The following is a 15,592-nucleotide window of genomic DNA, read 5'->3' on the forward strand; positions in this document are numbered from 1 at the left end:
GTTCGGGTTAGCGCAGCAACGCTTTTAGCTAGCTCTTGGACCTGATGGTGCAGGTCGGGAGCCGGGTCATTGTTCAAAGCCTGCGCATCAGCTCCCACAGGCCCTGCCGACAAGGGCGCCGCCTCCTGGTGGTAAGTGGTAGTGGGGCGTCTGTGGGTCACAACGCCACCTGGTGCCGGTTCTCGGAGAACCCGGATGGCTCTGTCCTTGAACTGTGCAAATCCCAGATGAGGGTCCTGTAAGGCCATTGCCCGCAACTGGGTTCGGTGGGCATTGCAATATAAACCCTCTATAAATTGTTCAGTCAACAGCCGGTCCTCGTCTCCCACGCCGTCAGGGTCAGTCTGCTTAATGGCTCTCAGGGCCTCTTGTAGGTTTAGTGCATAGTCCCTTATACTCTCTTGTGCTCGCTGCTTGCACCCGTAGAATCTAAGCTTGATCTCGGCTGAGGTGCGGGTATCAAAGGTGTCCTTCAGCCGGGTTAGTATCCCTGCGACAGTCCTCCCCCCAGGTGGCCAGGACTTTACCTCCCTTTGGGCTGCCCCAGTTAATTGGGCCACCAGGATGCTCACTTTTTGCTCTTCTGTGAGGGGGTACACCTGGAAGAGGCTATCCAGCTTTTCTCTAAAGTCATGCAGAGTATGTGACTCCCCTGAGTACTGGGGTAGCCAGGCCGCTCCCGGGATATAGGGCATGGTGAAAGGCATGACTGCAGCAGCGGTGGCGCTGGCGGGGGTTGAGGCAGTGAAGCTCTCCTCCGTATCCGACATCTTCCTCCCCCCTAGTGGGCCGTGGCCTACCTTGCGATGATCCTCTTCCGTAGGCCGCGGCTCCGCAGTGGATCGTCAGGGTTGAGGACCTTCCGTCGCGCTCCTGTGACGTCAGCGTCTGCTGGGCTCCTTCCAGGACCTTACGCGACGTCTGGACGTGAGGCGGAGCTTCAGTTCTCGCGCGCTTTCGGAGTCCACGCCCCTCTTCTTCCCGCGCGGCGTCTTCAAGATGGCGTCCAACGGCGGGAAAACTCCACGGATGGCGGGAAGAAGGCAAAAGATGGCGCCGGATGGCGGGAATCTTCACCACTGGTAAGTTTGAACAGTCTTTTTCAGGCACGCAGTACCCGGTGGTTGCGGGCACGAAATCCTGCCGACTACGCCAAATGTTGACGCGCCCTGGGCCTATGTGATGTAGCGTTGCGCACGCAGGGACTACCCGGAGCCGGATCTGATAGGGGTAGTAGTCTCGTGGCGGTGACCCGGTCCGTGCCCAGGGAGTCAGACTAAGTGGCGGTATATTAGCAGTAGATGTAGGACGACTACGCCACCCGTTGAATGCAGCTATGGAGCTGCCGCTGCAGGGCAGACCGCTGAGGCCGGTGGAAGGATGGTGCAGCATGGATGGTATAACCCCCAACGGGAGGGGTATGGCCTCAGGGCAGCCGACGTGGATGATGGGGGTAGCAGGAATCACTCAGAGACGATGCGGTGTAGTTCAGGGTCTTTACTGGTGACAAAGATAGACCCTCCCGGAGTACTGGCTAGCGGTCGGGGCCTGGTCAGTCCTTGAGCTGATGGGATCCCCCTTGGCCAGGCGGAGTTGTAGGCCTCCCCAACTAATTGTACTCTTCTGGCTACCTTGCTAGAGGCGGGTAAAGGTAGCCCACGTCCCTGAGTGTACCGTGTGGTGCTCACCCGTATGGCCGGTGACTCGGGGCCTCCTAGTAGCTTCCGCTCCACGACGGCGGTGCTGGTCCCACTCTTGTGACCGAGCCTTCGAGTTTCTGGGCCAGAGAACCTGAAATCCCCTGCCGGTCGGTTTCTGCTGCTGGGTAGGAGTTAGTCCCCACAGCCTCGGACTCCGGGTCCGGTAAGAAATCTTCAATCAGGGCGAGCTCTACAGCTTCCAGCCCTGACCTTGTCTTAGCACGACTCCCACAGAGCTCCTGATCTTTCTTTCCTATTACTGCTTCTCTTCTTCTCTCTACTCTTCTCCCTAACCCTGCCTCAGCCCCAGGTTTATATAGGGGAAGTCCTTCCCCTCCCAGGACTGGGCAGGAGGTGTGGCATGCATAGGATTCCTGACCAAGAGACCTCCCACCTGCTCTCAGACATAACATTGCTGTTACTGTGGAAACCAGACCCCTGGGGTGCCACATCTACAAAACAGGAAATGCACAACAAAACAAATGAGGAATGAATTGGAGGAAACTGGAGTCAATGGCTGTGACCGAACTGTAAGAAACTGCCTAAAGGAAATGGGATTTACATACAGAAAAGGTAAACAAAAGCCATCATTAATACCTAAACAGAAAAAAACAAGGTTACAATGGGCTAAGGAAAAGCAATCGTGGAATGTGGATGACTGGATGAAAGTCATATTCAGTGATGAATCGCAAATCTGCATTGGGCAAGGTGATGATGCTGGAACTTTTGTTTGGTGCCATTCCAATGAGATTTATAAAGATGACTGCATGAACAGAACATGCAAATTTCCACAGTCATTGATGATATGGGGCTGCATGTCAGGTAAAGGCACTGGGGAGATGCCTGTCATTACATCTTCAATAAATGCCCAAGTTTACATTGATATTTTGGACAGTTTTCTTATCCCATCAATTGAAAGGATGTTTGGGGATGATGACATCATTTTTCAAGATGATAATGCATCCTGCCATAGACCAAAAACTGTGAAAACATTCCTTGAAAGAAGACACATAAGGTCAATGTCATGGCTTTACCCCTGATGAAGCCATAATCACTTGGCGTAACGCGTAGGTTATTTATATCCTTCCCTTTTCTTTGTGCAGCTTTATTATTGACACTTTTTTCAATCCCTATACTATCATAGTACATGATGATAATATTTATATGATATTGGATTAAGATTAAGTCTCGTTCTATATATTCTTTCATGATTCTTTATCAATAACCTCATCTAAATCATCTTACTCTTATTTTAGGGATATTGAAATTGTGCATTGTATTTATTGAATTGTATTGTCTCTGCACAAAATTTATTATATATTATATAGGATAGATTTGTTTACTCTCCCTTTCTCTTGGGGGGATTTTTTTTTATTTTTTTGTCTTTATTCTTTGTTGTGTCTTTGTCCTATATGTTTTTTAATCATGTTTTTTATCACAGTGTTTAATGTTTTTGGAACAATAACAATTTTGTATAATTCTGTACAACATTGTGTCTATATTTAAATAATCCAGTATATTTGGTGCCTCCCTAGTCCCAATTTTCCTCATAGTTTCCTACTGTGTTAGAATGTCACCACAAACCTAGAGAAGAATAAAACCCATCTATATTGCCTAGGGTTTAGTCTTTTGGCTGATTGGAGATACATAAGGTTTTTGTGGTCCGTGATAACAGTGACTTTATGGTTGTCACCTTTGAGGAAGTGGCGCGATTCCTTGAATGCCAATTTTATTGCCAATAATTCCCAATTATCAATATCATAATTCATTTTGGCAGATGAAAAATGAATTATGATATTAGTAACAACACTGTTGTTACCAATATGATGTGACACTGTTCCAACTCCAATCATCTACATCCACCATAAAAGGACGCTCTAGGTCAGGTGAATAAACAAAGATGTCATCTAAATGGAAAACCACATATTGACCACTTACAGTATGTCTCTAAATAGGTCATTAACACAATTTTCAAAAACAGCTGGTGCAACACTTAGCCAGAAAGGCATCACCAAACCCTCATAGTGACCCTCAGGAATATTAAATGTTATTTTCCACTCTTCTTCCTCTCCCTGGTATGAATAAGGCTATTTGCCCCCTGAAATCAAGACTGGTAAACCACAGGGCTTCCAAAAGCTGGTTATAGAGATCAAAGATGAGTGGCAAAAGATACTTATTCTTTGAGGTAATTTTGTTAAGTTCCCAATAGTTAATACAAGCCCTTAGAGCACCATCTTTTTTACAAAAAAAAAAGAAAGACACCTGCACCCTCTAGTCACTAGGAAGGCCTGATGAAGCCTTTTTCAGACTGTCTGCTATATAATCTTTCATGATGTGACATTTTGGACCAGAAAGATCTATGGGGCTTATTTATCAAAAGTGGCATAAAAGGTTTGAAAAATCACATGTGTGGAACTGGAGAGGAGCCTGAGTGGGATGGGGCATGGTGCTGGATCTGCATTGCAAGATCCTGAACCAACTGCAAAAGACTCTGCATCAAACATAGTTGGCATTCGATCCACAGTTTGGGCCAGTGATAATGTCACAAAGGCTCTGTGCGAGGTAGAGAGGTGGGTCTGAATAGGGCTCTAAAGAAATGACTTATGATGGGAACAATCAGAAAAGGATGGCACACTGATATTACCAAAAAATATAAAAGTTGTGTATCGGCTCACCAACTGTTGGAAAATGTCAGGAATCGAGGTACGGTGCACGGAGGCTCCAGACCGACTTCTGGGTGTAAATATAGCAGCAAAATGGAAAAATCCAGCATCCGCAGGAAATGAGATAAGTACTGTAGTTTTTGGATCATAAGACGCACGGGACCATAAGACGCACCTAGGTTTCAGAGGAGGAAAATAGAAAAAAAATTGAAGCAAAAAATGTGGTCATGATGCACTGTTATGGGGGGGGGGGGCGGCTCGGCAGGTGACACTGTTATAGGGGTAATGTCCCCCAATTCTGTTCTAATATCCCCCATCCTGGAATATATGCCCTCATCCTGATGTATATATGATCCCCATCCTGGTATATATGGCCCCCAATCCAGGTACATATGACCCCCAATCCAGGTATACATGGCACCTCTTCTTGGTATACATGCCCCCCCAATCCAGGTATACATGGCACCCAATCTTCATCCTGGTATACATGGTCCCCTCATTCCCATCCTTGTATGCATGGCCCCCTCTTCCCCATGCTAGTATACATGGCAATTCCATCCCCATCCTGGTATACATGGCCTTCATCCCATCCCCATCCTGATATACATGGCACCCCCCATCCCCATCCTGGTATACATGGCCTCCATCCCATCCCCATCTTGGCATACATGGCCCCCTCATCCCCATCCTGGTATTCATGCCCCCCCATCCCCATCCTGGTATACATGACCCTGCATCCTGGTATACATGGCTCCTTCATCCCCATCCTGGTACACATGGCCCCCTCATCCCCATCCTGGTATACATGGCTCCCCCATCCCCGTCCTGGTACACATGGCCCCCCCATCCCCATCCTGGTATACATGACCCTGCATCCTGGTATACATGGCTCCTTCATCCCCATCCTGGTACACATGGCCCCCTCATCCCCATCCTGGTATACATGGCTCCCCCATCCCCGTCCTGGTACACATGGCCCCCTCATCCCCATCCTGGTATGCATGGCACCCCTTATCCCCAACCCTGGTTTATATGACCCCCATCGAGCTGCACACATAAAAAAATAAGCGATTCTACTCACCTTCCCTCTGCTCCAGCACTGCATCCTGTTCTGCTGCCAGTAGATAATGTCACCGTGTAAGCAGCGCATGACGTTACTGCCATGCGCTCTCACACACCGAGGTCAGCTGCTGGAATATTAACTGCTTCCCACGCCCATGGCCGTGGGGAGCAATGAATATTCATTCTTTTTAATAGCCGGCACACTGTTGTTTGCAGCCAAAATTTTGGAGAAAAAAAGTGTCTTACAGTCCGTAAAATATGGCATATTAACACATTACTTTATTAGCAACATAGTTAAAAAAAGGAAAACATTACAAATCAAAACATGCAAAGATAATAAAAGGACATGGGTCTACGCATTTCAAGCATAACCGCTCTATGTCCTGATATTACTGCCATATAGTGGTAGATACCAGTCCTGCAGAACATATAAGAGATTACTGTACAGTTGTACATAGTAACTTGAGGCTGACGTTCTTTCTGATGGAGTTGTTCATTTTTCACGTGTCAACAAAGACACATCTGACTTCTCACATTTCCAATCCCGTCCCCATCTATTCCCAACTTGCACAAACTCCTCATCCTGCTGATACTCCAACACTGAGTCGCTGCTGCCATATGTGTCCATATTACAGCACCTGCTGTTCGGCACAATAACAGCACTCCTCTTAGTGCCCCACATAATGCCACCACTGTGCCCATTACACAATAATAATGCCTCCTTTGTGCCCTCTAGATGGTAAAATTGCTCCCTAGAAAATATTATTGCCCAGTGCTAATGCCCTAGAAAAGTGTCCACATTTTGCCCCTTTGACGGCCACAATACTCCGAGTGCCAATATAACAATAACGCTTCATATGTGCCCACTTAACATTTAATAATGTCACTGAGTCCCCCAATGTACAGTTCCTCTATACACAGTATGGTGGGCCCACAGCTCCTTTATACAGAGTGTGATGTCCACACAGCTCCCCTATACACAGTATGGTGGGCCCATAGCTCCACTATACACCACCACAGCTCCTCTATACATAGTATAATGTTGCCACTGCTTCCCCAAAACACATTATAAAGACCCACAGAAACCTTCACACTGTATCATGGCCCCAACAGTAAAATCTAGAATAATGGCACTCACACTTTATAATACCCTCCACAGTTAGCCCCAAACTGTATAATGGCCCTTACATTAGCCCCAAACTGTATAATTGCCCCTGCATTAGCCCCAAAACTGTATAATGGACTCCACATTAGCTCCCACACTGTATAATGGCCCCCACGGTAAGCCCCAAACTGTATAGTGGCCCTCACATTAGCCCCCAAACTGTATAATTGCCCTCACATTAACACCCAAACTGTATAATAGCCACTGCATTAGCCCCAAACTGTATAATAGCCCCCACATTAGCCCCTAAACTGTATAATGACCCCCACATTAGCCCCTAAGCTGTATAATAACCCCCCAATTAGCTCCTAAACTGTATAATGGCCATTGCATTAGCCCACAAACTGTATAATGGCCCCCACATTATTTTCCACACTATATAATGGCCCCAGCATTAGCTCCCAAACTGTATAATGGCCCCCGATTATCTTCCATGCTATATAATGGCCCCCACGTTAGCTCCTACACATATAATGGGCCCCACATTAGCCCGCAAACTGAATAATGGGCCGTACATTAGCTCCTATACTGTATAATGGGCACCATATTAGCCCCCAAACTGTAGAATGGCACCCACACTTTTAAGGGCCCCCACAGAAGTCCTAGTAATGTATGAGGGCCCCCACTGTTTCAGGGTCCACCATTGTTAGATGCTCCCCCACAAGTTTTAATTTAAATAAAACATCATATACTCACCTAATCCAGGATCCTGACAACTCCACCGGCGAGGCTCAGGCAGAGCAACGCGCTGTCACAGCACTGACACACAAACAGAACATCAGAGTCCCGGAGTGGCTCGATGATGTCACCGGCGGTCTACAGAAAGGAGAGAGTGGTAGTGCAGGGAGATCCTGTCTCCCCAGTGTACTGCGGGGCTTAAGTGTATCGGTGTGCGCAGTTTATAGCTACAGTATAAACACAGAACTAAGTGAGCACTAAGGATGTTATATAGGAAGTGGTTGTAATTCCTCCTGTATTATGACCAGTAGGTACATGACTAATCATGCGATCTCTGGGTGATGGTATATGGCAGAAATACAGAACACCAGAAAATGACCATAATACATAAGTATTTCTGGCCAATATGCGATAGAAATATTTTTTCCCCACTTGTATATAAATGTGATGTTGCCCATGGTTTCAAATACAAGATCACCCTGTAAATATGTATAGCGAGTTGCAAGTGGCACACAACTCACTATGAAGTCTATGGGAGCCAAGTCGCATGTAACCTGCGACCAAAATCCAACCATTAGATGAACTGGCACAATACGACAATGCGACCCACAGCTCTGACTGACAGCAGCTCAGCATTAGGGCCGGCTGTCAGTGACTGAAGCCGCGCCGGCGCCACCCCTATGACTGGATTCCGAACGCTGCTGGGAGGAATAAAGTTCATTAAATTCATTGCCTCCTGGCAGCGGGGCTCTAAGTTCAGCGGTCGCACAGTGTCAGAACGCTAGTAACCTGCAGATTGACCCCATATCTGACATGACAGGTGCACTTTAAAATTGATTATCTGAGTGGTCCAATTACTGTCTGTGTAATGTCAGTGTTTACCACAGTCAACAGTCAGCCCGAAAATATGGTCGTGTGAACATAGCCAAAAAGTGTGGATAAGGCTGGGTTCAGACTGCTGTACTAAAATTATGGCCTGTCATGTCTGCAAACGGCAAATGTGAGCGTCTGTGTGCTCGTCTGCATAGCGCCCAGCGCAGGAGATGCCGGTGACTACATGCCCTAGTCTGCTCAGCTCTGGGACCATACTGCCCGCTGTGAGCGTTTGGCTCCATTCACACCTCCGGGACAATTTGTATATATGTGTAAAATTGATTTTTTTCTCAGGAGTCATGATCACTGCTTCAGCACTAGGACGTGTCACCGGAGGTGTGAACGCAGCCTTACATCAATTTATCTCATGTACAAAAAACCTGATGCATCTCAGAAAAGTCAGTGAAAAATGGACGTCACACGGAGGCCGTGATTATCTCCGTGATCTTCCACGTTGGCGATGTTTAATTATTTCATGTCTCTTCGGGGTTTTTTTAAACAGACGTTTGATCTGTAGAAAGACCCAGCATGTGACCAGCCCCATAGACTGTAAGACCGCGTTCACACGTTCAGTATTCGATCAGTATTTTACCTCAGTATCTGTAAGCCAAAACCAGGAGTGGGTGATAAATACAGAAGTGGTGACGTGTTTCTATTATACTTTTCCTCTGATTGTTCCTCTCCTGGTTCTGAGGTAAAATACTGAACATGTGAACGTGGCCTGATGGGGATGAGATCCACCCTGAATACTGAGTGGGGCCTCAGTGAGGGATAGTGGGCTAATCCGTGTGTGCAGCCTCAGGCCGGGATCTCTGCCCATGGCGGACACCTTAGCCTTTATGGCTGTGGCCACTGAACATGGAGCTATGGAAACAGCTGCAGCCACTGAGCTGCTTTTTTCTGCAACTCACATAGAAATTGCTAGAAGTTCCTGAACCAGCAAAACTCACCTACATTTGTGCTAAAACCGCATGTTAATACGGGTGTGTGTGTATATATGGTCAGAGCCTGCACATTAATGGCGATCACCGCGGTAATGGCAGATGACACGCAGCATCTGCGCCTCGTACAGACTCGTTCATCACCGGACCTAGAACCGCACCTGCTAGTAATCAGAGTGTCGGCCCCGCCCCAGGGGCGTGGCTATGTAGATTGCCGCAGACGCTCCGGCAGTGCTGCAGTGAGTGCTGGGGAGCTGCCAGTCCTGTGTGAGTACCGGAGGTGGACGGGACCACTGGTGATGTGGGGGGTGTTATGTGATGGCCTGTGCACTAGGCACTTACCAGAGGCTTGTGGCAGGTAGTGAGGTCGGTGTACGTCCCTCATTTCAGGAGCTTCATACAACTTTCATGTTGCTGTGCGGTATACTGGATATAGTCATTAACTCCTCAATGTCTGACTCCTATGAGGTGGAATTTTATAACTGCTGGTCATTGTAGTGCATCTCAGCTCTGTGTCTGAGGAATGTATGTGATGTATGACCCTGGTTTCCAGCTAAGGCTCTGGTCACATTGGGGCTTCAGTCTGGCGCCTTTCAAGGCTGCAGTTTCTGTTTGAGCAAAAATGGTGTCCTCCCTGTAACCCAAATTTGTAGATGAGGATCATAGTGATGGCTTTCTCCAAATACTGGTGTCCTGCAGCCACAGAGGGGCGCCGGCAGGCCGCGGGTCATCATGGACCCCATCCCCGAGCCTGGCTGTTGTGGCGTCACAGCTCATTGTATTTTGGGAACTTTGCTTTTTTTTTTTTGTTTAACTTTGTGTCTAGAAATTGAAGACAACTTGTGACCGTGTATTCTTCAGAGTGAGCACCATATAAAAGTGTATGCGGAAAGTCCCTGTATGGACTGTTTGTGCGGATCCCCAACTAATGGCTGGAGGAACCAGCGCTGCTGTGATTGGCCAAATGGGTTCCGCATTTAACCCCTTTACCCCTGAGGGTGGTTTGCACGTTAATGATCAGGCCAATTTTTACAATTCTGACCACTGTCCCTTTATGAGGTAATTACTCTAGAGCTTCAACAGATCCCCCTGATTCTGAGATTGTTTTTTCGTGACATATTGTACTTCATGATAGTGGCAAAATTTCTTCGATATCACTTGCATTTATTTGTGAAAAAAAAAAACAAACGCAAATTTTAGAAAATTTTTGCAATTTTCAAACTTTGAATTCCATGCCCTTAAATCATAGAATCATAGAATGGTAGAGTTGGAAGGGACCTCCTGGGTCATCTGGTCCAACCCCCTGCTCAAAGCAGGATTCACTAGATCATCTCAGACAGATGTCTGTCCAGCCTCTGTTTGAAGACGTCCATTGAAGGGGAACTCACCACCTCTCGTGGCAGCCTGTTCCACTCATTAATCACCCTAACTGTCAAAAAGTTTTTTCTAATATCTAATCTGTGTCTCCTCCCATTTAGTTTCATCCCATTGCTTCTAGTCTTTCCTTGTGCAAATGAGAATAAAGATGATCCTTCTACAATGTGACAGACCTTGACATATTTGTAGACCGCTATTAAGTCTCCTCTCAGTCTTCTTTTTTGCAAGCTAAACATTCCCAAATCCTGCAACCGTTCCTCATAGGACATGGTTTGCAGACCAGTCACCATTCTGGTCGCTCTTCTCTGAACTTGCTCCAGTTTGTCTATGTCTTTTTAAAATGTGGTGCCCAAAACTGTACACAGTATTCCAGATGAGGTCTGACCAAAGAGGAGTAAAGACCGATAATGACTTCACGTGATCTAGACTGTATGCTTCTGTTAATACATCCCAGAATCGTATTTGCCTTTTTTGCTGCTGCATCACACTGTTGACTCATGTTCAGTCTATGATCTATTAGTATACCTAAGTCTTTTTCACATGTACTGTTGCTTAGCTCTATTCCTCCCATTCTGTATATGCTTTTTTCATTTTTATTGCCCAGATGTAGTGCTTTGCATTTTTCCCTGTTAAAAACCATTCTGTTGGTTGCTGCCCACTGCTCCAGTTTATTTAGGTCTTTTTGAATCCTCTCTCTTCTCTAGTATTAGCTATCCCTCCTAGCTTTGTGTCATCAGCAAATTTAATCAGTTTACCCTCAATTCCTTCATCTAAATCATTGATAAAGATGTTGAACAATACAGGTCCCAGGACGGAGCCCTGTGGTACCCCACTTGAGACATTCATCCAGCTGGATGTGAAGCCATTTACAACCACCCTTTGAGTCCGATCACTAAGCCAGTTATGAATCCACCTAACAGTTGCCTGGTCCATTGCATACTTGGTCATTTTTTCAATAAGGATGGTGTGAGATACTTTGTCAAATGCTTTGCTGAAGTCAAGATATACTATATCTACAGCATTTCCCTGATCCACCCAGTCAGTGATTCTGTCATAGAAGGAAATTAAGTTAGTCTGACATGACTTGTTAGTTACAAACCCATGCTGACTCTGGTTAATCACTTCATTCTTATCCATGTACTTACATACATGATGTTTAATAATTTGTTCAAAGATCTTTCCTGGTATAGAAGTCAGACTCACCGGCCTATAGTTCCCTGGGTCCACCTTCTTCCCCTTTTTGAAGATAGGAACAACATTTGCTCTTCTCCAGTCTTCTGGGACTTCTCCTGTTCTCCAAGAATTTTCAAAGATTATGGAGAGTGGTTCTAAAATTTCTTCTACGATCTCCTTCAGTACTCTGGGGTGTAATTCATCTGGACCTGGAGACTTGAACTCATTTATGTTAGCTAAATATTCCCTCACAATCTTTCTGTTTACAGATAACTTGGATTCCTCTATTCCTTTAAAAGGACAGTGAAGATCAGTTGATGTTACATTTTCTTTCTGAGAGAAAACGGATGCAAAATAGGAATTAAAAAGTTCGGCCTTCTCAACATCCTCTCTTACCATTTCTCCATTTTCATCCTGTAAAAATCCTATAGCACCTTTGACTTTTCTTTTACTTTTGACATACCCCCAAAATCCTTTTTTATTGCTTTTGACATCTCTTGCAAGCCTTAATTCATTGTCAGCTTTAGCTAACCTGATACGTGCCCTGCAGGATCTGCAGACTGCATTATAATCTTCTTTAGATATGCCTCCCTCTTTCCATTTAATAAACATTTCTTTCTTTCTTTTTAGCATGTGTTTAAGTTCTGTGTTCATCCATCCTGGTTTCCTTAAATGCTTCCCATTCTTCCTACTTTTCGGGATTGTTAACGATTGTGCTTTGAGAATCTCATTTTTAAAAATTTCCCATCCTTCCTGGACATTTTTGTCCTTAAGGACATCCAGCCATTGGATCCCTCCTATTCTCTTTCTGAGTCTCTTAAAATCTGCCTTTCTAAAATCTAACCTTGAAGTTTGAGTCTTCACATGTCTTCCTCCTCTAGTTATCCAAAATTCTATAATAGCATGATCGCTGCCTCCTAGGGTCCCAGCCACCTTTACCTCCTCAACCATTTCCTCCCTGTTTATAAGGATTAGATCCAAAGTAGCAGATCCCCTTGTTTTCTCCCCTACCTTTTGGAAGATAAAGTTGTCAGCAAGAGAGGATAAGAATTTGCTTGACCTGTTAGTTTTACTTGAGAGAGATTCCCAACAAATGTCTGGATAGTTGAAATCTCCCATGACCACTACGTCATATTTTTTGGAGAACTTGGTCATTTGAAACATAAAGAGTTCATCCATATCTTCAGCTTGCCCAGGTGGCCTGTAGTAAATGCCTACAATGGTGTCCTTTCCGTTGTTCTCTCCTTGTATTCTTACCCAAACAGTTTCCACAGAACTCCCAGTCTCTGAAGCTTCAATCTCTGTGCAGATATACGCTTTTCTAACATACAATGCGACACCTCCTCCTCGTTTATCAATTCTGTTTCTTGCAAATAAGTTGTATCCTTTTAGCCTTTTATTCCAATCATGTGTATCGTCCCACCAAGTTTCAGTGATTCCAATGACATCATATTTCTTTTCCTGCATTAGTAGTTCCAATTCTCCTTGTTTGTTGCCCATGCTTTGTGCATTTGTATAAAAACATTTTAGTTTGTGATTGGTTTCTCTTCCTCCCATATTTTTATTTAGATTTTTTTGTCTTTGTTCTTTCTTTCCACTTCCAGTAGCAGAGATCTCAATAGTATTTGTCAGCTGTATGGCTTTTTCTGGCCTTTTGCTTCCCTTCCCACATTGTTCTAGTTTAAAGCTCTTCTGATGAGTGTAGCAAGGCGACTTCCAAATACATGTTTTCCAGTCTTCGTAAGGTGCACCCCATCTCTAGCAAGTAGTCCATCGTATAGGTAATTCATTCCGTGATCCAGAAATCCAAATCCTTGTTGACGGCACCATCGACGTAGCCAGTTGTTCACCTGTAGAATCTTATTCCACCTCATTGTTCCATGGCCATCCACTGGGAGGATGGATGAGAAGACCACCTGCACTCCCAATTCTTTCACTTTCTTGCCTAAGTCTTCAAAGTCACTGCAGATGGTTTCCAGGTCCTTTCTTGCGGTGTCATTTGTCCCCACATGTATTAGCAGGAATGGGTAGTGATCTGTAGGTCTGAAGAGTCTTGATATCCTGTCAGACACATCTTTAATTTTTGCTCCTGGAAGACAGCACATTTCTCTTGAGGTTATGTCTGGTCTGCAGATAGCGGCCTCTGTTCCTCTTAACAGGGAATCCCCCATGACCACCACTCTCCGTTTTTTCTTCACAACATTCTTCTTTCTCCATCCAGGAGGATTCTGAGGGCTTACAAGGTTATTCATTGCTGGCAAAGTCTTATCTTGCTGTATTTCTTCATGGTTCTCCTGCGTGAGAGCCTGGTACTGGTTCCTGAGCAGTATGGGTGCTGACTGCCTCTCGATCCTCCTGCTTCTGTGGGTCACATGCTTCCATTCCTCTGTTTCGTCAGGTGCAGTTCGAATTTCTTCTCTTTCTGAATCATGAAGAGATAATTCTGCTCTGTCTAAGAACTCTTCACCTTCCTTAATGATTTTCAAGGTAGTTAACCTCTCTTCTAGATTTCGCAACTTTTCCTCCAACAGGGACACAAGCTTGCATTTCTGGCATGTGAAGTTTGGCTTTTCCACTGGCAAGTCTGTGAACATGTAGCAGGATATGCAGCTCACCAAATGGCTCCTGGACTCTTCCATGTTCTTATTGTTAATGTTCTGAAAACAGTGAAAAAAGCTTAAAAAAAAAAAAGCTCCAACAGCCAAAATCCAGTGTTCTTTGAGCTCGCGGAGACTCTTCACTTACCCCAAAATGCAGTGGGAATATGCAAATTATCTCCTCAGGACTCCTCCCCTGGTTTTTTCTGTGACATATCAGAGAGATATGTCACACAAAATAGTTAATAAATAACATTTCCCACATGTCTACTTTACATCAGCACAAATTAAAATTTGACCAGCGATTTCTCATTTTTTCCAACAAAATTTACAAAACCATTTTTTTTTTAGGGACCACATCACATTTGAAGTCACTTTGAGGGGTCTATATGACAGAAAATACTCAAAAGTGACACCATTCTAAAAACTGCACCCCTCAAGGTGCTCAAAACCACATTCAAGAAGTTTATTAACCCTTCAGGTGCTTCACAGGAATTTTTGGAATGTGGAAGGAAAAAAAATGAACATTTAACTTTTTTCACAGAAGTTTATAATATGAAGACGTGAAAACAAAAAAATAGAACTTTTTTCACAAAAATTATGTTTTAGCCCCAAATGTTTTTTATTTTCACAAGAGTAAGAGAAGAAAATGGACTCTGAAAACTTATGCAATTTCTCCTGAGTACGCCAATACCCCATATGTGGGGAAAATACAGTGTTTGGGCGCCCGTCAGGGTTCAGAAGGGAAGGAGCACTGTGTGACTTTTTGAACCCAAAATTGTCTGGAATTGAAAGTGGACACCATGTCGCGTTTGGAGAGCCCCTGATGTGCCTAAATAGTGGAAATCCCCCACAATTGACCCCATTTTGGAAACTACACCCCACAAGGATTTTATAAAGGGGTATAGTGAACACTTTGAACCCAGAGGTACCACTTTTTGCTAACATTAGGTCATCATATTGAATAAATTGTCATTAGTCTTAAGCGCAAGTGCTCGCTACTTGAGTATGCATCGGGTACTCGGGTATGCACCATGTATCGCGGGTGCTCGAGTGACATGCTCGAGTTCCCACTCCGCATGTTTCACGGTTATTAGACACCCAAAAAAAAAACATGCGGGGATCGCTCGTGCATGGCAGGCAATCCATGCAACTTTTTTTTTTGGCCACGAAGCATATGGGGAGGAGACTCTAGCATGTCACTTGAGCACCCGCGATACTCAGTGCATACCCGAGCACCCGATGCCAACTCAAGTAGCGAGCACTTGCGCTCAACACTAGTTGCCATATCGTCGTCTTTTTTTTTTTCTCTTTATTTTTGAAAAAACCCTAGCGTTTATTTTTAGCATTTATTTTTTTACAC

General features: G+C 45.0%; 1 protein-coding gene across 1 annotated transcript in view; it reads left to right on the plus strand.

The window, feature by feature from the left end:
- Window positions 1-9,260: 9,260 nt before the first annotated feature.
- Window positions 9,261-15,592, plus strand: part of LOC141165208 (CDC42 small effector protein 2-B) — a 62,853-nt gene continuing 56,521 nt past the window's right edge. Inside the window, exon 1 of the mRNA XM_073650837.1 lies at window positions 9,261-9,349. The gene's annotated coding sequence lies outside the window, so the exon portion shown is untranslated. The remainder of the gene's footprint in view (window positions 9,350-15,592) is intronic.

Source organism: Phyllobates terribilis, unplaced genomic scaffold (genome assembly GCF_046119375.1).
Source record: "Phyllobates terribilis strain yellow unplaced genomic scaffold, ASM4611937v1 Scaffold_11__3_contigs__length_659146591, whole genome shotgun sequence".
NCBI lineage: Eukaryota > Metazoa > Chordata > Amphibia > Anura > Dendrobatidae > Phyllobates > Phyllobates terribilis.